Consider the following 24,920-nt stretch of genomic DNA (forward strand, 5'->3'; position numbering starts at 1 on the left):
TGTGAATAAGCTTTAAAGGAGGAAACTAATGTAGTAACTTACTTTCCCAACACTATGTTGAACACTGATTGAGTGAGTTACCTGGCATGGTTTTTGCTTGCAGTCGTAGACATTGTCTGCCTGCACACTTGATGTAGCGATGCAGAGAATTCCAGATAGATTCCATTTGTGAGGAGAGATCTTGATCTCACACTCTCCCTGTCTCCTGCTCTCTCTATTTATTTTATTTAGAGATACAGCACTGAAACAGGCCCTTGGGCCCACCGAGTCTGTGCCAACCAACAACCACCCATTTATACTAACCCTGTAGTAACCCCATATTCCCTACCACCTACCTACACTCGGGGCAATTTCCAATGGCCAATTTACTTATCAACCTGCAAGTTTTTGGCTGTGGGAGGAAACCGGAGCACCCAGCGAAAACCCACGTGGTCACAGGGAGAACTTGCAAACTGCGCACAGGCAGTACCCAGAATCGAAGCCGGGACCTGGAGCTGTGAGGCTGCGATGCCCACCACTGCGTCTCTCTCTCTCTCCTCTTCCCCCCCGCCGCTCCCCCCGCTCTCTCTCCCCTACTCTCTCTCTCGCTCCCCCCTGCTCTCTCTCTCTCGCTCCCCCCTGCTCTCTCTCTCTCGCTCCCCCCTGCTCTCTCTTTCTCGCTCCCCCCTGCTCTCTCTTTCTCGCTCCCCCCTGCTCTCTCTCTCTCGCTCCCCCCTGCTCTCTCTCTCTCGCTCCCCCCTGCTCTCTCTCTCTCGCTCCCCCCTGCTCTCTCTCTCTCGCTCCCCCCTGCTCTCTCTCTCTCGCTCCCCCCTGCTCTCTCTCTCTCGCGCACCCCCCTGCTCTCTCTCTCTCGCGCACCCCCCTGCTCTCTCGCTCCCCCCTGCTCTCGCTCTCTCTCGCTCCCCCCTGCTCTCTCTCTCTCTCTCTCTTGCTCCCCCCTGCTCTCTCTCTCTCTCTCGCTCCCCCCTGCTCTCTCTCTCTCTCTCGCTCCCCCCTGCTCTCTCTCTCTCTCTCTCTCTCTCTCGCTCCCCCCTGCTCTCTCTCTCTCTCGCTCCCCCCTGCTCTCTCTCTCTCTCTTGCTCCCCCCTGCTCTCTCTCTCGCTCCCCCCTGCTCTCTCTCTCTCTCGCTCCCCCCTGCTCTCTCTCTCTCTCGCTCCCCCCTGCTCTCTCTCTCTCTCTCTCTCGCTCCCCCCTGCTCTCTCTCTCTCTCTCTCTCGCTCCCCCCTGCTCTCTCTCTCTCTCTCTCTCGCTCCCCCCTGCTCTCTCTCTCTCTCTCTCTCGCTCCCCCCTGCTCTCTCTCTCTCTCGCTCCCCCCTGCTCTCTCTCTCTCTCGCTCCCCCCTGCTCTCTCTCTCTCTCGCTCCCCCCTGCTCTCTCTCTCTCTCGCTCCCCCCTGCTCTCTCTCTCTCTCGCTCCCCCCTGCTCTCTCTCTCTCTCGCTCCCCCCTGCTCTCTCTCTCTCTCGCTCCCCCCTGCTCTCTCTCTCTCTCGCTCCCCCCTGCTCTCTCTCTCTCTCGCTCCCCCCTGCTCTCTCTCTCTCTCGCTCCCCCCTGCTCTCTCTCTCTCTCGCTCCCCCCTGCTCTCTTTCTCTCTCTCTCGCTCCCCCCTGCTCTCTCTCTCTCGCTCCCCCCTGCTCTCTCTCTCTCTCGCGCTCCCCCCTGCTCCCCCCTGCTCTCGCTCTCTCTCTCGCGCCCCCCTGCTCTCGCTCTCTCTCTCGCTCCCCCCTGCTCTCTCTCTCGCTCCCCCCTGCTCTCTTTCTCTCTCTCTCGCTCCCCCCTGCTCTCTCTCTCTCGCTCCCCCCTGCTCTCTCTCTCTCGCTCCCCCCTGCTCTCTCTCTCTCTCTCTCGCTCCCCCTGCTCTCGCTCCCCCCTGCTCTCGCTCTCTCTCTCGCGCCCCCCTGCTCTCGCTCTCTCTCGCGCCCCCCTGCTCTCTCTCTCTCGCTCCCCCCTGCTCTCGCTCTCTCTCTCGCTCCCCCCTGCTCTCGCTCTCTCTCTCGCTCCCCCCTGCTCTCTCTCTCTCTCTCTCTCTCGCTCCCCCCTGCTCTCTCTCTCTCTCTCGCTCCCCCCTGCTCTCTCTCTCTCTCTCTCTCTCGCTCCCCCCTGCTCTCTCTCTCTCTCGCTCCCCCCTGCTCTCTCTCTCTCGCTCCCCCCTGCTCTCTCTCTCTCGCTCCCCCCTGCTCTCTCTCTCTCGCTCCCCCCTGCTCTCTCTCTCTCGCTCCCCCCTGCTCTCTCTCTCTCGCTCCCCCCTGCTCTCTCTCTCTCGCTCCCCCCTGCTCTCTCTCTCTCGCTCCCCCCTGCTCTCTCTCTCTCGCTCCCCCCTGCTCTCTCTCTCTCGCTCCCCCCTGCTCTCTCTCTCTCGCGCACCCCCCTGCTCTCTCTCTCTCGCGCACCCCCCTGCTCTCTCTCTCTCGCTCTCCCCTGCTCTCTCTCTCTCTCTCTCTCGCTCCCCCCTGCTCTCTCTCTCTCTCTCTCTCGCTCCCCCCTGCTCTCTCTCTCTCTCGCTCCCCCCTGCTCTCTCTCTCTCTCTCGCTCCCCCCTGCTCTCTCTCTCTCTCTCTCTCTCGCTCCCCCCTGCTCTCTCTCTCTCTCGCTCCCCCCTGCTCTCTCTCTCTCTCTTGCTCCCCCCTGCTCTCTCTCTCGCTCCCCCCTGCTCTCTCTCTCTCTCGCTCCCCCCTGCTCTCTCTCTCTCTCTCTCTCGCTCCCCCCTGCTCTCTCTCTCTCTCTCTCTCGCTCCCCCCTGCTCTCTCTCTCTCTCTCTCTCGCTCCCCCCTGCTCTCTCTCTCTCTCTCGCTCCCCCCTGCTCTCTCTCTCTCTCGCTCCCCCCTGCTCTCTCTCTCTCTCGCTCCCCCCTGCTCTCTCTCTCTCTCGCTCCCCCCTGCTCTCTCTCTCTCTCGCTCCCCCCTGCTCTCTCTCTCTCTCGCTCCCCCCTGCTCTCTCTCTCTCTCGCTCCCCCCTGCTCTCTCTCGCTCCCCGCTGCTCTCTCTCTCTCTCGCTCCCCCCTGCTCTCTCTCTCTCTCGCTCCCCCCTGCTCTCTTTCTCTCTCTCTCGCTCCCCCCTGCTCTCTCTCTCTCGCTCCCCCCTGCTCTCTCTCTCTCTCGCGCTCCCCCCTGCTCCCCCCTGCTCTCGCTCTCTCTCTCGCGCCCCCCTGCTCTCGCTCTCTCTCTCGCTCCCCCCTGCTCTCTCTCTCGCTCCCCCCTGCTCTCTTTCTCTCTCTCTCGCTCCCCCCTGCTCTCTCTCTCTCGCTCCCCCCTGCTCTCTCTCTCTCTCTCGCTCCCCCTGCTCTCGCTCCCCCCTGCTCTCGCTCTCTCTCTCGCGCCCCCCTGCTCTCGCTCTCTCTCTCGCTCCCCCCTGCTCTCGCTCTCTCTCTCGCTCCCCCCTGCTCTCGCTCTCTCTCTCGCTCCCCCCTGCTCTCGCTCTCTCTCTCGCTCCCCCCTGCTCTCTCTCTCTCTCTCTCGCTCCCCCCTGCTCTCTCTCTCTCTCTCGCTCCCCCCTGCTCTCTCTCTCTCTCTCTCTCTCGCTCCCCCCTGCTCTCTCTCTCTCTCGCTCCCCCCTGCTCTCTCTCTCTCTCTTGCTCCCCCCTGCTCTCTCTCTCGCTCCCCCCTGCTCTCTCTCTCTCTCGCTCCCCCCTGCTCTCTCTCTCTCTCTCTCTCGCTCCCCCCTGCTCTCTCTCTCTCTCGCTCCCCCCTGCTCTCTCTCTCTCTCGCTCCCCCCTGCTCTCTCTCTCTCGCTCCCCCCTGCTCTCTCTCTCGCTCCCCCCTGCTCTCTTTCTCTCTCTTTCGCTCCCCCCTGCTCTCTCTCTCTCGCTCCCCCCTGCTCTCTCTCTCTCTCTCGCTCCCCCTGCTCTCGCTCCCCCCTGCTCTCGCTCTCTCTCTCGCGCCCCCCTGCTCTCGCTCTCTCTCTCGCGCCCCCCTGCTCTCGCTCTCTCTCTCGCTCCCCCCTGCTCTCGCTCTCTCTCTCGCTCCCCCCTGCTCTCGCTCTCTCTCTCGCTCCCCCCTGCTCTCTCTCTCTCGCTCCCCCCTGCTCTCGCTCTCTCTCTCGCTCCCCCCTGCTCTCGCTCTCTCTCTCGCTCCCCCCTGCTCTCGCTCTCTCTATCGCTCCCCCCTGCTCTCGCTCTCTCTATCGCTCCCCCCTGCTCTCTCTCTCGCTCCCCCCTGTTCTCTCTCTCGCTCCCCCGTGCTCTCTCTCTTTCTCGCTCTCCCGCCCCTTCCCTCCCTCTCTCTCTCTCTCTCTCTCTCTCTCTCTCTCTCTGCCGGCCTCTGTCTCTCTGTTCAGCTCCCAGGGCCCGATCTCCACGGCAGCCTGCTCCCAGGGCCCGGTTACCACTGCACCTTGCTGCTGGGCCTGCACCTCATCAGACGGTGATGAAGAGCATGAGGCCCAGGCCGAGTCTGTACGCAGGCAGAGCCAGTGCTTGACCTTGGTCCTGAGCTCACGGCTGCGAAGGCTGTTTGGGCGGGAAGTGCCGGCAGAGAAGCAGCTCCGCCGGGGCACCGCCATCTTAGTACAGGAGCCAAAATATCGGGTACTGAAGCTTGCCCACCATCTTGGTACAGGAGGACATGTGCAATGAGGCGTATCCACCATCTTGGTAAAGGAGCTGTAACCATTGTCAGTCACTGAATGTTTTGGCAGGTCCGATGGATACCATTGACAGGCTGGATTCTGGCCCATGGGCTGGATGTTCTGGAGTGTCGAACTAGGAGGCGTAGAGTAAAAGTGAGAGCCAGACCTTTCAGGAGTGAAGTTAGGAAACATTTCTACACACAAAAGATGGTGGAAGTTTGAAACTCTCTTCCACAAACAGCAGTTGATGCGAGATCAATCTTCATGTTAAATCTGACGTTGATAGATCTTTGTTAACCAAAGGTATTAATGGATATGGGACAAAGTCAGGTATATAGAGTTAGATCACAGATCAACCATGATCTCATTTCCTGGTGGAACAGGCTCGAGGGGCTAAATGGCCAACTCCTAGAATCATAGAAACTTACAGCACAGGAGGAGGCCATTCCACCCTTTGTGCTTGTGCTGGCCCTTTGAAAGAACAGTTGTGCTTAGTCCCACACACCCACTTGTTGTTTGTAAGCCTGTAAGTTCCTCATTCTCAAATACCTGTCAACTCCCTTTTAAAATGACTGAATCAGGTTCAACCACCTTTTTCAGGTGCAGCGTTCCAGATCCTGACAAGTCTCTGTTGTTACAGCAACTGCTGAACTCAATGTTGAGTCCGGAAGGTTGTTAAGTCCTCCAGCTCCCATTGAGCTTCGTTGGAACAGGGCAGGAGGCCGAGGACAGAGAGGTCAGAGTGGGAGTGGGACGGAGAATTAAAATGGGAAGTGACTGGAACTCAGGAACATGCTTGCAGACTGAATGGAGATGGTTCTCAAAGTGATCACCCTATCTGTGTTTGGTCTTCCCAATGTAGAACAGATCTCATTGTGAGCAGTGAATATAATATACAAAATTGTAAAAAGTACAAGTAAATCACTGTTTGGTTTCATCCCACAAAACCCTGTGAATAGCCCAAAGGGAGCTACTTTATTTGAAGAGTAAAAGTTACAAAGTAAAGCAAACCAATTGCTGGAATATTAAACTCCACCCCAGCTATAAAGAATATTAACACAGCAGATATAAACCCCACTGTCAGAATGAATATGGTTCAGTCCTGGATGTGATTAACAGCAGCAATAATTACAGAATGCAACAGCTACAGTCACTTGTGAACTCACTGGTGTCTCAGCATTTTGGATATCGATTAAATTCCTTCCCACAGACGGAGCAGGTGAACGGTCTCTCGTTATATTATTATAATATAATACTATCTTTAATATCATCTAATAAGATATTCTTTCTTACAGTTCAGTGGGATGTAAACAGTAACCCCAGCACCTTCAGGAGAGATGGTGTGAAAGCCCCTGTGTGCAGAGTGAGCATCAAATCAATGTGTGTAAATCCTCTCCTAATACCCTGTAAAAGGAGGTAATAAAAGTCATCACTGTCAGTACAGGATAGAAATTCAGAACAGACAATTCGAGATCCTATGGAACATTTTATTCCTCTCTTGTTTCCCCAAAGCTGTAAATCGCAGTCCCACACACTCTCCCTCCTCCCTGTGCTGAAATCCAAACCCATGACACCATCTGCACCATCTCTTTCCTCCTCTGCCAGTTTTCTCCCTCCCTCTACTGTGGCTGGGTTCAGTTCTCCAGCCCCTGTGTGCAGAGTGAGAATAAAATTAATGAGTCAATGATTTTCCCTCCTGGTCACTGGGGCCCTGAAGCCCCGCCCACTCTCTGCTCTGGTCCCACAAATTACCAGATTCATTCAGCTCAATTTCACATATTGTCTTTGTGTTTTTGTGGGTTCTCTCTCACTCCCTTTTTCCTGTTGTAACTTCATGTTCCAGGGTATTAGAAAGGGAGGAATTGCGGATGGGAAAATCAAACCACCTCAAGATGTGACAGTCACTCGATTCATCAGGATCTGAATATCATCGGCCTTTGATCATGGAAGCAAAAAGTATGGAGAAACCGTACAAGTGTTCTGTGTGTAACACTGGGGAGAAGCTGTGGAAATGTGGGGACCGTGAGGAAGAATTAAATTACACGTCTGAGCTGGAAACTCATCGACACAGTCAAACTGAGGAGAGGCCGTTCATCTGCACTGAGTGTGGGAAGGGATTTACTCAGTCATCCTCCCTACTCACACACCAGCGAGTTCACACTGGGGAGAGGCCATTCACCTGCACTGAGTGTGGGAAGGGATTCACTCAGTCATCCTCCCTACTCACACACCAGCGAGTTCACACTGGGGAGAGGCCATTCACCTGCACTGAGTGTGGGAAGGGATTCACTCAGTTATCAAACCTGCAGACACACCAGCGACTTCACACTGGGGAGAAGCCGTTCACCTGCTCCGAGTGTGGGAAGGGATACGTTCATTTATGCGCCTTACTGACACACCAACGAGTTCACACTGAGGAGAGGCCGTTCACCTGCTCTGATTGTGGGAAGGGATTCATTCATTCATCCGCCCTACTACAACACCAGCAAGTTCACACTGGGGAGAGGCCATTCACCTGCTCTGAGTGTGGGAAGGGATTCATTCATTCATCCGCCCGACTAAAACACCAGCGAGTTCACACTGGGGAGAGGCCGTTCACCTGCTCAGAGTGTGGGAAGGGATTTACTCGGTCATCCAACCTTCTGAGACACCAACAAGTTCACACTGGGGAGAGGCCGTTCACCTGCTCTGATTGTGGGAAGGGATTCATTCATTCATCTGCCCTACTAAAACACCAGCGAGTTCACACTGGGGAGAGGCCGTTCACCTGCTCTGAGTGTGGGAAGGGATTCATTCGTTCATCCACCCTACTGATGCACCAGCGAGTTCACACTGGGGAGAGGCCGTTCACCTGCTCTGAGTGTGGGAAGAGATTCTCTCTGTCATGGAACCTGCTGGCACATCAACGAATTCACACTGGGGAGAGGCCATTCACCTGCTCTGATTGTGGGGAGGGTTTTACTCATTCATCCACCCTGCTGATACACCAGCGAGTTCACACTGGGGAGAGGCCGTTCACCTGCTCTGATTGTGGGAAGGGATTCACTACTTCACCCAAGCTGGTGAACCACAAGCGAGTTCACACTGGTGAAAGGCCATTCACTTGCTCTGAGTGTGGGAAGGGATTTGCTGATTCAACCGCTCTTCTGAGGCACCAGCGGGTTCACACTGGGGAGAGGCCATTCACCTGCTCCGTATGTGGGAAGAGATTTACTCAGTCATCCCACCTGGTGTCACACCAGTTCATTCACACTGGGGAGAGGTCATTCATATGCTCCGTGTGTAGGAAGGGATTCACTCAGCCATCCTGTCTGCTGAGACACCAGCGGGTTCACAGATAACTACAGGGGTTGGATTCTGCTGTTGCTGCTGTTAATCATATCCAGACTGAACCATGTTCATTCTGACAGTTGGAGTTTATTTCTGATGTCAGTTGCTCCTCTTGGACTGAGCGTCTGCCCCACAGCATCTCTCATTCATGTGTGAATAGACCATCGTGTCTTCAAACCTCATTTTCAATTTAAATCCACTCAGTCAATGTACTGAACAAAAGATGAACAATAAACAGATCACAGGCAAATCCTGTAACTCTATATTGACAGGAGAAAGTCTGTTCTTTAGCTCAAGAATGAGGCTGTTTCAGCTCTGTGTGTTTCTAAGCACTCGTAGACTGGAGCTGTTGGACAGACAGGCTGTTCACAACTGTTAACATGTCAGATAGTGAAGGAATTGCTCTTCAAGTAAACTCACCAATTTATAAGCTCAGACTCCGGTTCCTGCTGTAATTAATACTCAGCATCCATTAGTGTTGATTTACAGTCAATCACTGAGTCGTCTGGTTAATCTTTGTTACTTGTTTTGTGAAATACTCTCCCTATTAGTGCTGAACTGCTGGATAACTCTGATTACATTTAAATGTGTTTATCCATGTTTATAAAGTGTCTGTGTGTCCAGATTTAACTAAGTTGTGATTTGTAACCAATAAATGATGTTTCGGTCATGACTTGTCATCTGGTATCTTGGTGATTTGTCAAGAAAGATTTAATTCACTCACTCAGCAGCTCGAGAGGAACCAGACTGAGGTTTAATGAACATAAGAAATAGAAGCTGGAGGAGGCCATTTGGCCCTTCGAGCCTGCTCTGCCATTCACCCAGATCATGGCTGATCTTCTCAACTCCACCTTCCCGCACTATCCCCATATCCCTTAATTACCGTAATACCCAAAAATCTGTCAATCTCTGTCTTAAATATACTCAATGACTGAGCATCCACTGCTCCCTGGGGAAGAGAATTCCAAAGATTCACAACCCTTTCAGTGAAGAAATTTCTCCTCATTTCAGTCCTAAATGTCTGATCCCTTATCCTGAGACTGTGACCCGGTGTTCTAGATTGCCCAGACAGGGGAAACATTTTCTCAGCATCGACCCGGTCAAGTCTCTTAACAATTTATGTTTCAGTCAGATCACGTCTCATTCTTCTAATCCTCAGGGAATATAGACCTAGTTTACTCAATCTCTCCTCATAGGAGGAGATGGAGCAGAGTGGGGATGCTGTACAATAGTGGTTCTGTTACTGAACTAGTAATCCAGAGGCCTGGACTAATGATGCCAAGACATGAATTCAAATCCCACCACTGCAATTAAAAAGCGAGGATCAATATTGGTGACCATGAAACTACGGATTGTCCTAAAAACCCACCTGGTTCACTAATTTCCTTCAGGGAAGGAAATTTGCCGTCCTTACCCGATCTGGCCTATATGTGACTCCAGATGCACAGAAATATAGTTGACTCTTAACTACCCTATGAAATGGCCTAGCAAGACACTCAGTTATATTCAAGGAGGTAGCTCACCACCACTTTCTCAGGGGCAATTAGGGATGGGCAATAAATGCTGGCCATTTCAGGAACACCCACAGTCCATGAATAAATAGAACAAGCCCAGGAACCAGACGAGTGAACCTTCATTGCATTCCCTCAATGGTGTTATGTCCTTCCTTAGGTAAGGAGACCAAAACTGCACACACTACTCCAGGTGGGGCCTCACCAATGTCCTGTATAATTGTAGTAAGACTTCTTTACCCTTATACCCCAATCCCTTTGTAACAAAAGCTAACATACCATTTGCCTTCCGAATTGCTTGCTGTACGTCCATGTTAACTTTCTGTGATTCACGTACAAGGACACTGTTACATGTGCCTTGCTTTTAAAAAAGAAAAAAACTTGGAGTTCTGTGTTTTGCAAGACTGAGAAAATTGAATGCTGAACTGGATGGGGAACCGTCTCCGAGGCAACTTATTTCCAAGCAACAGCAGTGAAAATGATAGGTCACATGACATTGTTAAGAGTTCAGTTTCACTTTGCTTTGTGAAAGACCAGTGCTGGGCAGGCAGGAGGCAGAACAAACTGGCTGGGACTTGTGTTTTTTGGCAGACTAGAAAAAGACCTCTCCCTGAAAAGAAGGCATCTCTTGCAGAACAAAATTCCACATTTGAGTTGTGTCTGTGTTCTGCCAGGAGTGGGAAAGACCCAGAGAAAGAGGAGTTGCTGCTCTCTGTGGAGGAAGCCCTGCATTGTTAAAGTTGGAAATTCCTATTGCCTCCAGTCTCTGAAAAATCTCTGCCTCAAGAGTGATTCCTGTTAGTCCTGTTCTTTTGCGGGGGGAGATCCTGAAATCTCAAAAAGGCTTCCATTGCTGGACTGCTACTTTAAAATTTAAGTAGACCTGTTGCTACATCTTTTGCTGAAAGATCTGTGTGATGCCTGCTGCAGACAAATTGCCTTGATAGTCTACCCATCACAGACTGCTCATCAAACTTGGCTGGAGAGACTTTGAGTGGCATCTGACGATTTGTCTCTGGGACACCTCACCGATTCACAAATAACCCACCAGACCATGACCACCAATGATTTTATTATTCCGAAGAAACAGTTGAACACCAAAAACCCTTTTTCCCCAGTTAATCAGTTTTTCAATGTATGTGCGTGTTCAGGAAGCTTAGGAAGAATAAGAAGTTATAAAATCTTTTTATATGTACAGATTCATCCCATTATTGTTTAAGATTTAGTTTATTAATAAATAGTTAATTTTGTTGTTGTTGTTCGAAGAAATCTGGTTTTGTGTGCTTCATAAAAATTCTAGGGGATAAATAAAATGTTTAATTTGGCTAATTTCCAGTAGGTGGGAAACTTTACTAATACGCAGTGGGACTGAATTAACAGTGCATTACTGCCACCTTGGTCGTAACAACACCCAGGTCCCTCTGAATGCAAACATTTCTCAGTTTCTCAACATTCATAATTAAAAAGTTTTTAATAAATTTTTCTGATCAAAGTGGATAACTTCACACTTAACCATATTGTATTCCATCTGCCATGTTCTTACCCACTCACCCACCCAACCTGTCTGTATCCCTCTGAAGCCTCTTCCTGTCTTTCTCATTTCTTGCTTTCCCACCTAACTTTGTATCATCAGCAAACCTGGATATATTATCGCAATCCCCTCATCTGAGTCATTTCTATAGATTGTAAATAGCTGAGGCCCAAGTACTGATCCTTGCTACACCCTGCTAGTTACAGCGTGCCAACCTGAAAATAGCCCATTTATTCCGACTCTCTGCTTTCTGTCCATTAACCAAACCTCAATCCATGCTCATATATTACCGCAATCCCATGAGTCCTAATTTTTTTGAAAATTCATTCATGGAGTATGGGCGCCGCTGGCGAGGCCAGCATTTATTACCCATCCCTACTTGCCCTTGAGAAGGTGGTGGTGAGCTGCCTTCTTGAACCGCTGCAGTCCATGTGAGGTAGGTACACCCACAGTGCTGTTAGGAATGGGAATTCCAAGGTTTTGACCCAGCAACAGTGAAGGAATGGTGATATAGTTCCAAGTCAGGATGGTGTGTGACTTGGAGGGGAACTTGCAGGTGGCGGTGTGCCCATGCATTTTCTGCCCTTGTCCTTCTAGTTGGTAGAGGTCGTGGGTTTGGAAGGTGCTGTCCAAGGGGCCTTGGTGTGTTGCTGCAGTGCATCTTGTAGATGGGACACACTGCTGCCACTGTGGAGGGAGTGAATGTTTGTAGATAGGATGCCAATCAAGTGGGTTGCTTTGTCTTGGATGGTGTCGAGCTTCTTGAGTGTTGTTGGAGCTGCACCATCCAGGCAAGTATTCCATCACACTCCTGACTTGTGCCTTATAGATGGTGGACAGGCTTTGGGGAGTCAGGAGATGAGTTACTCGCCGCAGGATTCCTAGCCTCTGACCGGCTCTTGCAGCCACGGTATTTATATGGCTACTCCCAGTTCAGTTTCTGGTCAATGGTAGCCCCAAGGATGTTGATAGTGGGGGATTCAGCGATGGTACTGCAATTGAATGTCAAGGGGAGATGGTTAGATTCTTTCTTGTTGGAGATGGTCACTGCCTGGCACTTGTGTGGCATGAATGTTACTTGCCACTTATCAGCCCAAGCCTGGAGATTGTCCAGGTCTTGCTGCATTTCTACACGGACTGCTTCAGTATCTGAGGAGTTGCGAATGGTGCGGAACATTGTGCAATCAGCAGCAAACATCCCCACTTCTGACCTTATGATTGAAGGAAGAATTGTGTGTAATAACCTCTGGTGTGGCACCTTATCAAATGCTTCTTGCTTCTTGAAAATCCAATTAAACTACTGCTTCCCCCTTATTCACCTGACTAGTTACATCCTCAAGAAACTCTAACAGATTTGTTAAACATGATTTCTTCTTCACAAGTCCATGTTGACTCGACTTAATTATATTATGATTTTGTAACTGCCCTGTTACCATTTCCCCGAATAATACATTCTAGCATTTTGCCTACAACTAATGTGAGGCTAATTGGACAACAGCTCCCCATTTTCTCTCTTTACTACAAGGTTATTAATGAACCCTTTCTCAACTAATTATTTCAGGAAAGTGAAGCATTTGAGTCTTAATTTGGCCTTGTGCCATCTCCCAGTGGGCTTGTCCTGTCCTGTCAGTGCTGGGTCAGGCCATTGTCCACCTCAAACAGCCCAGATAACAGGAGCCAACGAACCTTATTTCACTCCTCAGGGTAGTTTGTTTCTTGAGGTTCAGATTATCATTAAAATAACAACACACACTGTGTCCACCCATCGTTCTCCCAGACGCACTGTCACCTCACAGTCAGGATCATGTGTCTATGAAGGGGAGATTGTTGTCCTGTCTCGACCACCCTGAAAACCCTTGCTCCATATTGGTCAGGAGTAGAAGGTCCTGGTATTGTGAGAGGAGCCTCAGGGAATCAGTCTCAGTGATCCTGTAAAACAGAGGAACACATGAGTGGGAGGAGGCCATTCAGCCCCTCGAGCCTGTTCCTCTATTCAGTTATATCATGACTGATCCATATTGCAACTACCTTTACCAGTGTTGATTACATATCCCTGTCACCTTACCCAATAGGTAACTCTCAAGTTTTGACATTTTCCTTTTCTCCCCATCCATAGCAGCTTTTTGGGGGGACAGTGTTCCAGATTTCACTATCCCTGACAGCACCCCTGAATGGCCCAGCTCTAATTTTAATGTTGTGCCATCTTATTCTGCATTCCACCAACAGAGGAAATCATTTTTCTTTATCGACCCCCTTAAAACCTTTAATCTTCTTTATTACATGAATTACATCACCCCTTAATCTTCATAGTCAATGAAATACAAGCCCAGTCTATATGACCTGCCCTCACAATTTAACCCTTTTAGTCCTGATATCATTCTGGTGAATGTGCAGTGTACCTCCTGCACAGCTGATATATCCTTCCTGAGATGTGCTGCCCAGAATTAAACACCTCACTTCAGATGATGTGTGTCCAGAGTTGCATATAACTGCAGCATTACTTTCACCCTTCAGATAAAGGCAAATATTCCATTAGAGATTTTAATTCCCTTTTCTCCCAGTCCAGTAGTTTTTAGTGATTTCTGTGCACGAAACCCGAAATCTCTCTGTCCCTTCACAGTTCCTAACTTTTAATAATTTAGAAAATATTCTGATTCATCTTCCTTAGATCTGAGTTACCAGAATGGTTCCAGGGAGGGAGATTTTAGTTACAAGGTGAGGTTGTAAAAGCTGGGGTTGTTCTCCTTTGCACAAAGGAGATTGAGGGGAGATTTAATGGAAGTGTAAAAGATTATGACAGGCATGGATAAGTTAGACAAGGAAAACTGTTCCCATTAACTAATGGTACAAGGATTAGGAGACGCAGATTGAAAGTTTTGGGCAAGAGATGCAGAGGGAATATAAGGAAGCACTTTTTAACACAGTGGGTAGTAAATGATCTGGAATTCGCTGCCCATGAGGGTGGTGGAAGCAGAGACAATCAGTGATTTCAAGAGGAAATTGGATGGTCACTTGAAGGAAATAAACTTGCAGGGCTACAGGGGTCAAGCAGGGGAGTAGGACTGACTGGATTACTGTGTGGAGAACTGTCATGGACTTGATGGGCTGAATGGTCTCCTCTGTTCCATACATGACTCTAATGTTAATGACCTCACACTTCCCCACATTGCCCTCCTGCTGTCACTGTTTTCTCTGCTTGCTAAATCTATCAATGACCCTTTGCAATTTTTTGCTCCCTTCCACAATACTCAATTTGTCACCTAACTCAGCATGTGGATTGATTAAGGAAAGCCAGCATGGATTTGTTCAGGGAAAATCGTGTTCAACTAACTTGCTGGAGTTTTTGAAGACCTAACAAAGAGGCTTGGTGAGGGTAATGCTGTTGATGTGGGGTACATGGACTTTCAATTTATATGTATTTATTTATGAGTATTTCCAGCACTTTCTGTTTTTATTTCACCTTCCAGAAGATCTGATTTGCAAAAAAGTAAATCCTGGGACAGTGAGGTTTAAAAGATCACCCGAAGGAATCATCAGCTTCTTCACACTGTGACACTGAGTGTACAAAACACCAATCCTGGGCTGAGTGGGTATGGGGACAGTGAACAGGAGAGGGATGGGGAATCAGCAGTGTTTGTGTTTTTACAATGAGGCATAAACAGATGGTGAGACACAGAGAGAAATAGAGGGAGAGAAAGAGATTGAAATGACAGGTTAAACACAGAGGGAGAGAGACAGGCTCTGGGGCTCTCCAGTGTTTAGTGACTGCCCAGCTCCCAGCCTGTATAGAAAACCACCCTCCCAACCCCTTTCTCACAACCTTCCCAAAGGCCTGATGTGAAGATAAATCCTGGGACAATGATCAGGAATGAGCACCTTAATGGCAGTTTTAAAGAGAGTTTCTCAGCTTCTGGACAGACTGGGGCCTGGTCATGTCACTGTCCCTCTGTTGATTAGCTGAAAGATGCAGCAAATGTTGTCAACAATGACCTTGTAGGAATAAGTTCACAGATCATCAAAAAGCAGCTCCCAGGAATGTCTCTGTTCAAAACAGCCCTGGGACCTGGATTAACATAACAATGGACAAGATCTCAGCACCTAATAGTCCCTCTCACATTTTACATCTGTTCCCACTTTACAGTCTCTGGGTTTATTGTGAGGGATGGGTCAATGATGCAGAGATTGTCAATGTTAGTGAGTGACATAGAAAAGGAGCTCTGGGCTATTGATGTGTCTTTTATTTTAAAAAGTCTTTGCTTTGTTCTCATCAATGTTTCATTTCTCTCTCCAGGAGATTTTTTCGCAGCTGTAACATGTCAATGCATGGGATAACATCATGCTGACCATTAGGACCAAGCTAATGGTTTATAAGGCCTGTGATCTCAACACCTTGCTGTATGGCAATGAAACATGACAGCTACCAGGGAAAGTAGCTCAATAATTTCCATCTTTGCTGTCTGTGGCCCATTATGGATATATCCTGGCAGCACAAAATCACAAATGTGGCAGTCCTCTCAAAGGCAGAGCTCCCAAGTGTGTTGGCATTAATCAAACAGAGGTGGCTTTGGTGGATCAGACAAGTCCACAAGATCGAGGATGGTTGCAAACCCAAGGACCAAGGTAGCAGGGGCCAGGCGACCAGTGGGCGCCCAAAGCTCCGCTTCAAGGTTGCTTGCAAGCGTGACCTGAAGGCCCTAAATGTCGACTATCGCACTTGGGAGTCACTAGCTGATGAAAGAGGGAAATGGCAACACATCCTGTGGACTGGTGTGCAATACCACGATGACCAGTTGCTGCAGCAGCTTGGCAACAGACGCCAATGTCAAACACAACAACTCACAGCATCACTTGGCAGCTTCATGTGCAGCACTTGTGGCAGAGCCTGCATCTCAACGATTGGCTTTTACAGCCATCAGCAAAGGTGAACCAAGAGAAGATACGCCCCTTCCCCCACCCCCCCAAATGGCTTGTTTGCTTCATGTCGATCATCCTTCGTAGATGAAAGGATGACAACCCACTGTTTCCCTCTCTCTCTCCTTTCTCTCTCTCCCACTTCTCTCATTCAGAGAGAAAGATAGGGAGAAAGAGAGAGACACACAGAGAGAAATCCACAATGAGAAACTCAACGAATGACCTCCTCCTATGCTGTAAATGACTCTGTGACTTGAAAATGAATTAAAATGGCTGCTGCACATTGGATTTCAAAATCAAAATGCATCTCACTGCCTAAAACACAAGCATTATTCAGGAATTATAACAAACAAAAGGACAAAGAAGGACCAGAAATAACGGTACTGAATTGGGGGAACGCCGATTTCAATATGATAAAACAGGATTTGGCCAAAGTGGACTGGGAACAGCTACTTGTGAGAAAGTACATCAGACCAGTGGGAGTCATCCAAAAAGGAAATAGTGAGAGTTCAGGGCCAACATGTTACCGAAAGGTGAAGGGTAGGACCAACAAATCCAGGGAACCCTTGATGTCAAGGGATATAGAGGATTGGATCTTGGGGAAAAAAGGAGGCTTATGGCAGATTCAGAGGGCTGAAAACAGTGCAGGTGCTCATGGAGTATAGAAAGTGTAGGGTGGGGGGGTACTTGGAAAAGTAATCAGAAGAGTGAAGAGGGGGCATGAAAAATCACTGGTGGACAAGTGAAAGGAACATCCCACAGCATTTTATAAGTATATTAAGGTCAAGAGGATAACCAGGGAACGAGTAGGGCCCATTAGGGACCAAAGTGGCAATCTGTGTGTGGAGCTGGAGGACGTAGGTGAGGTTTGAAATCATTACTTTTCATCTGTGTTCACTATGGAGAAGGATGATGTCAGTGTAGAGCTCAGGGAGGGGGATTGTGATATACTTAAACAAATTAGTATTGAAAGGGAGGAGGTATTAGCGGTTTTAACGGGCTTAAAAGTGAATAAATCCCCAGACCCAGATGAGCTGTATCCCAGACTGTTCTGTGAGGCAAAGGAGGAGATAGCAGGGGCTCTGACACAAATTTTCAAATCCTCTCTGGCCACAGGAGAGGTGCCAGAGGACTGGAGGACAGCAAATGTGGAACCATTATTTAAGAAGAGTAGCAGGGATAGACCAGGTAATTACAGGCCGGTGAGTCTAACATCAGTGATAGAGAAACTATTGGAAAAAATTCTGAGGGACAGGATTAATCTCCACTTGGAGAGGCAGGGGTTAATCAAGGATAGTCAGCATGGCTTTGTCAGGGGGAGATCACGTTTAACAAACTTGATTGAATTTTTTGAGGAGGTGGCTAGATGTGTAGATGACGGTAAAGCAGTTGATGTAGTCTCCATGGACTTCAGTAAGGCTTTTGATAAGGTCCCGCATGGGAGATTGGTCAAGAAGGTAAGAGCCCATGGGATCCAGGGCAATTTGGCAAATTGGATCTAAAGTTGGCTTAGTGGCAGGAGGCAGAGGGTGATGGTCGAGGGTTGTTTTTGTGATTGGAAGCCTGTGACCAGTGGTGTACCGCAGGGATCGGTGCTGGGACCCTTGCTGTTTGTAGTGTACATTAATGATTTAGACGTGAATATAGGAGGTATGATCAGTAAGTTCGCAGATGACACAAAAATGGGTGGTTTTGTAAATAGTGAGAAAGAAATCCTTAGATTGCAGGATGATATTTTTTTTTAATATTCCTTCAATGGATGTGGGCGTCACTGGCCAGGCCAGCATTTATTGCCCATCCCTAATTGCCCTTGAACTGAGTGGCTTGCTAGGCCATTTCGAGGGCATGCAAGAGTCAACCACATTGTTGTGGATCTGGAGTCACATGTAGGCCAGACCAGGTAAGGACAGCAGATTTCCTTCCCTAAAGCACATTAGTGAATCAGATGGGTTTTTACAACAATCGACAATGGCTTCATGGCCTTCATTAGACTAGCTTTAAATTCCAGATTTATTCATTGAATTCAAATTCCACCTTCTGCTTTGGTGGGATTCGAACCCATGTCCCCAGAGCAATACCTGGGTCTCTGGGTTACTAGTCCAGTGACAATACCAGTATGCCACCGCCTCCCCTACAGCACATAGATGGGCTGGTAAAATGGGCAGAGCAGTGGCAAATGGAATTTAATCCTGAGAAGTGTGAGGTGTTGCATTTTGGGAGGACTAACAAGGCAAGGGAATATATAATGGATGGTCAGACCCTAGGAAATACATAGGGACCTTGGTGTACTTGTCCAAAGATCACTGAAGGAAGCAGCGCAGGGAGATCAGGTGGTTAGGAAGATATTTGGGATAGTTGCATTCATTAGCTGAGGCATGGAATATAAGAGCAGGGAGGTTATGATGGAGCTGTACAAAATGCTAGTTAGGCCACAGCTGGAGTACTGTGTACAGTTCTGGGCACCACACTATAGGAAGGATGTGATTACACTGGAGAGGGTGCAGAGGAGATTCACCAGGATGTTGCCTGGGCTGGAGCATTTCAGGTATGAAGAGAGACTGGATAGGCTATGGTCATTTTCCTTCGAGCAGAGAAGGCTGAGGGGGGACCTGATTGAGGTGTACAAAATTATGAGGGGCATAGATAAGGCAGATAGGAAGAAAATTTTTCCCTTAGCGGAGGTGTCAATAACTAGGGGGCAGAGATTTAAGGTAAATGAGTAGGAGGTTTAGAGGGGATTTGAGGAAAATAAAATTCTCCCAGAGGGTGGTTGCAATCTGGAACTCAGTGCCTGAAGAGTTGGTGGAGGCAGGAACCCTCACTATATTTAAGTCGTATTTAGGTGAGCACTTGAAATGCCACAGCAGACAAGGGTATGGATCAAGTGCTGGAAAATGGGATCGGTAGGTATTAGAATTAGAATTAGAACATTACAGCGCAGTACAGGCCCTTCGGCCCTCGATGTTGCGCCGACCTGTGAAACCATCTGACCTACACTATTCAATTTTCATCCATATGTCTATCCAATGACCACTTAAATGCCCTTAAAGTTGGTGAGTCTACTACTGTTGCAGGCAGGGCGTTCCACGCCCCTACGACTCTCTGAGTAGAGAAACTACCTCTGACATCTGTCCTATATCTATCACCCCTCAACTTAAAGCTATGTCCCCTCGTGTTTGCCATCACCATCCGAGGAAAAAGACTCTCACTATCCACCCTGTCTAGCCCTCTGATTATCTTATATGTCTCTATTAAGTCACCTCTCCTCCTCCTTCTCTCCAACAAAAACAACCTCAAGTCCCTCAGCCTTTCCTCGTAAGACCTTCCCTCCATACCAGGCAACATCCTAGTAAATCTCCTCTGCACCCTTTCCATAGCTTCCACATCCTTCCTATAATGCGGTGACCAGAACTGCACGCAATACTCCAGGTGCGGTCTCACCAGAGTTTTGTACAGCTGCAGCATGACATCGTGGCTCCTAAACTCGATCCCCCTACTAATAAAAGCTAACACACCATATGCCTTCTTAACAGCCCTATTAACCTGGGTAGCAACCTTCAGGGATTTATGCACCTGGACACCAAGATCTCTCTGTTCATCTACACTACCAAGAATCTTCCCATTAGCCCAGTACTCTGCATTCCTGTTACTCCTTCCAAAGTGAATCACCTCGCACTTTTCCGCATTAAACTCCATTTGCCATCTCTCAGCCCAGCTCTGCAGCCTATCTATGTCCCTCTGTACCCTACAACATCCTTCGGCACTATCCACAACTCCACCGACCTTAGTGTCATCCGCAAATTTACTAACCCACCCTTCACCACCCTCTTCCAGGTCATTTATAAAAATGACAAACAGCAGTGGCCCCAAAACAGATCCTTGCGGTACACCACTAGTAACTAAACTCCAGGATGAACATTTGCCATCAACCACCACCCTCTGTCTTCTTTCAGCTAGCCAGTTTCTGATCCAAAGCTCTAAATCACCTTCAACCCCATACTTCCGTATTTTCTGCAATAGCCAACCATGGGGAACCTTATCAAACGCCTTACTGAAATCCATATACACCACATCCACTGCTTTACCCTCATCCACCTGTTTGGTCACCTTCTCGAAAAACTCAATAAGGTTTGTGAGGCACGACCTACCCGTCACAAAACCGTGCTGACTATCGCTAATGAACTTATTCTTCTCAAGATGATTATACATCCTATCTCTTATAACCTTTTCCAACATTTTACCCACAACCGAAGTAAGGCTCACAGGTCTATAATTACCAGGGCTGTCTCTACTCCCCTTCTTGAACAAGGGGACAACATTTGCTATCCTCCAGTCTTCCGGCACTATTCCTGTCGACAATGACGACATAAAGATCAAGGACAAAGGCTCTGCAATCTCCTCCCTAGCTTCCCAGAGAATCCTAGGATAAATCCCATCTGACCCAGGGGACTTATCTATTTTCACACTTTCCAAAATTGATAACACCTCCTCCTTGTGAACCTCAATCCCATCTAGCCTAGTAGCCTGAATCTCAGTATTCTCCTCGACAACATTTTCTTTCTCTACTGTAAATACTGACGCAAAATATTCATTTAACACTTCCCCTATCTCCTCTGATTCCACACACAACTTCCCACTACTATCCTTGATTGGCCCAAATCTAACTCTAGTCATTCTTTTATTCCTGATATACCTATAGAAAGCCTTAGGGTTTTCCCTGATCCTATCCGCCAATGACTTCTCGTGTCCTCTCCTTGCTCTTCTTAGCTCTCCCTTTAGATCCTTCCTGGCTAGCTTGTAACTCTCAAGCGCCCTAACTGAACCTTCACGTCTCATCCTAACATAAGCCTTCTTCTTCCTCTTGACAAGTGCTTCAACTTCTTTAGTAAACCACAGCTCCCTCGCTCGACAACTTCCTCCCTGCCTCACAGGTACATACTTATCAAGGACACGCAGTAGCTGCTCTTTGAATAAGCTCCACATTTCGATTGTTCCCATCCCCTGCAGTTTCCTACGCATCCTAAATCTTGCCTAATCGCATCATAATTTCCTTTCCCCCAGCTATAATTCTTGCCCTGTGGTATATACCTGTCCCTGCCCATTGCTAAGGTAAACCTAACCGAATTGTGATCACTATCACCAAAGTGCTCACCTGCATCTAAATCTAACACCTGGCCGGGTTCATTACCCAGTACCAAATCCAATGTGGCATCGCCCCTGGTTGGCCTGTCTACATACTGTGTCAGAAAACCCTCCTGCACACACTGGACAAAAACTGACCCATCTAAAGTACTCGAACTATAGTATTTCCATTCGATATTTGGAAAGTTAAAGTCCCCCATAACAACTACCCTGTTACTCTCGCCCCTGTCGAGAATCATCTTCGCTATCCTTTCCTCTACATCTCTGGAACTATTTGGAGGTCTATAAAAGACTCCCAACAGGGTGACCTCACCTCTCCTGTTTCTAACCTCGGCCCAGACTACCTCAGTAGACGAGTCCTCAAACGTCCTTTCTGTTGCTGTAATACTCTCCTTGATTAACAATGCCTCACCCCCCCCCCTCTTTTACTATCTTCTCTGTTCTTACTGAAACATCTAAATCCCGGAACCTGCAACATCCATTCCTGCCCCTGCTCTACCCATGTCTCCGAAATGGCCACTACATCGAGATCCCAGGTACCAACCCATGCTGCAAGCTCACCCACCTGATTCCGGATGCTCCTGGTGTTGAAGTAGACAGGTAGGTGCTTGATGGCCGGCACGGACACGATGGGCCGAGGGTCTGTATCTCTGCTGTGTAACTGTATGACTCTAAGACAAAAGCAGAGATGTAATGCTGGAACTGTTTAGGCCACAGTTGGAGTACTGCGTACACGTCTGGTCACCATATTACAGAAAGGACATTATTGCTGGGGAGAGAGTACGGAGGAGATTTACAAGAATGTTGCCAGGGTTTGAAAGTTACAGCAAAGCAGAAATATTGGATCGGCTAGGTTTGTTTTCCTCAGAACAGAGGAGTCTGAGGGGTGAATTAATTGAGGTGTACAAAATTATGAGGGGCCGAGATAGAATAAACAGGAAGGACCTGGCTCCCCTAGTGGAGAGGTCAATTACCAGGGGACACAGATTTAAGGTGATTGGTAGAAGGATTAAAGGGGATATGAGAAAAACCGTTTTCACCCAGAGGGTGGTGGGTGTCTGGAATTCACTGCCAGGAACAGTGGTGGAGGCAAAAACTCTCAAAAAACTCTTTCAAAATGTACCGGGAAGTGCACCTGAACTGATATAACCAGCAAGGCTGCAGACCAGGTGCTGGAAGAGGGGATTAGATCGAGCAGGTAGTTTTTCCAGCAAGCACGGACACAACAGGCTGAATGACCTCCTTCAGTGCCATAATTTTTCCATAGTTTTAAATAACATTAGCAAATGCTAAGGGTTTATCCAGTAATCAATGATAATTTCATGCCACCTTCAGTGAGCTGAGTTGAAAAAAAGACCAGATTTGCCTGAGATAATGAAGTCCAGAATACAGCACGGGCTGTCATGGTGGGATTGAACTCTCAGCCTCTGACAACAACCCATGGCCTGTGGATGATAAGTGCAATGACAACACAACAGCATCATGTATCCAAACAAGGCACTGACAGCACCCTGGGCTAAAGCCTTGGCCTGAATGGGAATTAAACCCATGATCATTGTGTTATTACCGCAGTGCTCTACCCACCTGAGCTACCAGGTCTTGCTGTATAATTGTGATGTTAATGTTAATGTTTCAGGTCTGTGACCTTTCATCAGAACTCTGTTTCTCTCTCAGCAGATGCTGAGTATTTCCAGCAGTTACTGTTTTGATTTCTAACATGTACAGAATGTTGCTTTTATTTCTATTTTCAAATGTCTTTGAGAAAGTCGATCTATCCAGAAACCCTGGATTACCAACTCAACAATGCAACCACTCGGCCTGCAATTTGAATGAATTGTGCTTGGAAATTCGTCTCACTTCCATCTTCCAAAGCAAAGACTTCGATTCACAGGATAATCCTGAAGAAAATAAATGTCAAATAAATCATCTTTGTTTTAAACACATTGTTGTAGATTTTTCTCTTTCCCACCTGAGTGTTTAGCATCACCTGGCTGGAGCTCAGAAAGGACAATCTGGGGGAGGATCGTACAGCAGGAACAGAACTTCAGCCTGAACACAGTCCTTCAGGATCACACTGAGAGGGACAAATGGCACTTTGGTCTTTCTCATCTCTCTTCACTGACAGCAAAGTCCCCGTGTGGGTTAATCCTGAGGCCTGTAAGAAATGTGCCCCAGCCGCTCTCTTCCATGTTCAGAGCTCCTGGGCACGGAACAGAAGGCTCCTTTACAACTGTGTTTAGAGTCAGGAAGAACAACAGTGAATGCTGGAAACGTGCTGTCAAATCAGGGATTGGTGTAAAACTGGGATTTGTTCCTGACTGAAAGTGAAACGGCAGGTTTAAGTTTCCAGTCTGAAAATTAATATTGTATTACTCTGTGGAGATTTAATATGTTTGTGTGACAGTCCTGAGTTTACAATTTTAAAACAGGTGTTACTTCATTTCAAACAAACCTTTTGAAATGAAATAAATTCAAGTCTGCATTAAAGTAGCAGAAGGAGGAGTTCACTTCTGGTACAATTATGCAACAGATATCTAATCTCCAGATAAAGAAGGAACTGCAGTGTGTTGCCAGGAATTCCATGTTTTAAAAATCCACAGAACATCCACAGGAGTGCTATCGCGTCAGTTACTCTGGGATCACTCCCACTGTGAAACTCCACCACTGCCTCTGCTGAAGGTTGTAGGCTGAGGGAGTGGAGCCTCCAGGAGTGGACTGTGAGAAAGCTGGGTTTCAGTATCCTTTCAAATATAAGGTGAGGTACCAGAGGAATCCTTACTAAGGATCTGTCTGGGGTTTTACCTGTAGTGTAGGTCTAGGGTGAATGATGCCTGACTCCCCGAACTGTCTGACATTGAACCCAGTTTGGAACAAGTTGAATTCTGTTTCCAGGAGAATAGGGACAAATTTCACCCACAATTGAGGGAGACAAAAACAGCCATTAGAGAAGCTGAGAGATCTTTGGAAAAGAATATGGTGCACAATGATGGTAATAGTGGCAAAAGCTTTTCCAGCTACATCAGGAGTGAGAAGATGGATACAGATGGTTTTGAGCCACTGAGAGACAGTTCAGGACAGATTGAAACAGATTACCAGGCTATGACAGAATTGTTAAATGACTATTTCACATCAGTCTGCACTCCAGTGGATGATGCTCAGATTCCAGCTGTGGGATGTGCTGTCAACAATAACATCATAAATATTAAATTAGAAAGGGATTGTCATCCTGGATAAAATAGGAAATCTCAAACCTGATGGTGTTCCAGGTCCAGATGATATCTACCTGTGAGAATAAAAAATACTGAAATGTTGTTTCTACAGCTTGTGGAAAATTACCAAGAAGTCATTTCTACACAACATAATGAAATCACTGAACAAGGGAACTGATAAGGGGATGTGAGTAAAGACCTTGAGACAGTACGGCAGTTAAAAATTGTGCTTATGCAGAGAAAAGAAAAACAGCAAGAGTTATAACAAAGGATGTAGTGAATGAGAAACTGCCCCACTAAGATAAAGGCTGACAGCTGCAAGTCAACACACACACAGGAGGCTTGCAAAAGAATGGAGAGCCAATTAAGGTAAAACTAAAACAAGAGTCAGGGGCTAGAAAGTTAGAGTAGGGGGAGAAGTAAACAGAGGAGGAGACTGTAGCAGCCATAGGATAGGTTAGTGTCATAATACGTTATAACCAATAATGTAAAATAAAGGCGTGGACAAATGGATTTGTATTGTATAAACATGAACTGAATATGTTGATCGGTGTGCCTGCTTGTTGGACACCCGATCTTGCAAGAACGTTAAATAAACTTACTTCTTCAGAGTTTGACTTGGTGTAAATTATTATTAAGTGGGCTACGTTTCTCACAATTGGGGGCTCGTCCGGGATCTCTTCATCATTGCCGGGACCGCGGCCGACGACAGACGAGAAGACGCGTC

The 24,920-nt window shown here is 48.0% G+C and overlaps 2 pseudogenes; one reads left to right on the top strand and one right to left on the bottom strand.

The window, feature by feature from the left end:
• Window positions 1-8,528, top strand: part of LOC137349361 (zinc finger protein 850-like) — a 47,797-nt pseudogene extending 39,269 nt beyond the window's left edge.
• LOC137349362 (zinc finger protein 229-like) overlaps window positions 1-24,920 on the bottom strand; it is an 85,485-nt pseudogene that overhangs the window by 22,508 nt on the left and 38,057 nt on the right.

Source organism: Heterodontus francisci, chromosome 34 (genome assembly GCF_036365525.1).
Source record: "Heterodontus francisci isolate sHetFra1 chromosome 34, sHetFra1.hap1, whole genome shotgun sequence".
Taxonomy (NCBI): domain Eukaryota; kingdom Metazoa; phylum Chordata; class Chondrichthyes; order Heterodontiformes; family Heterodontidae; genus Heterodontus; species Heterodontus francisci.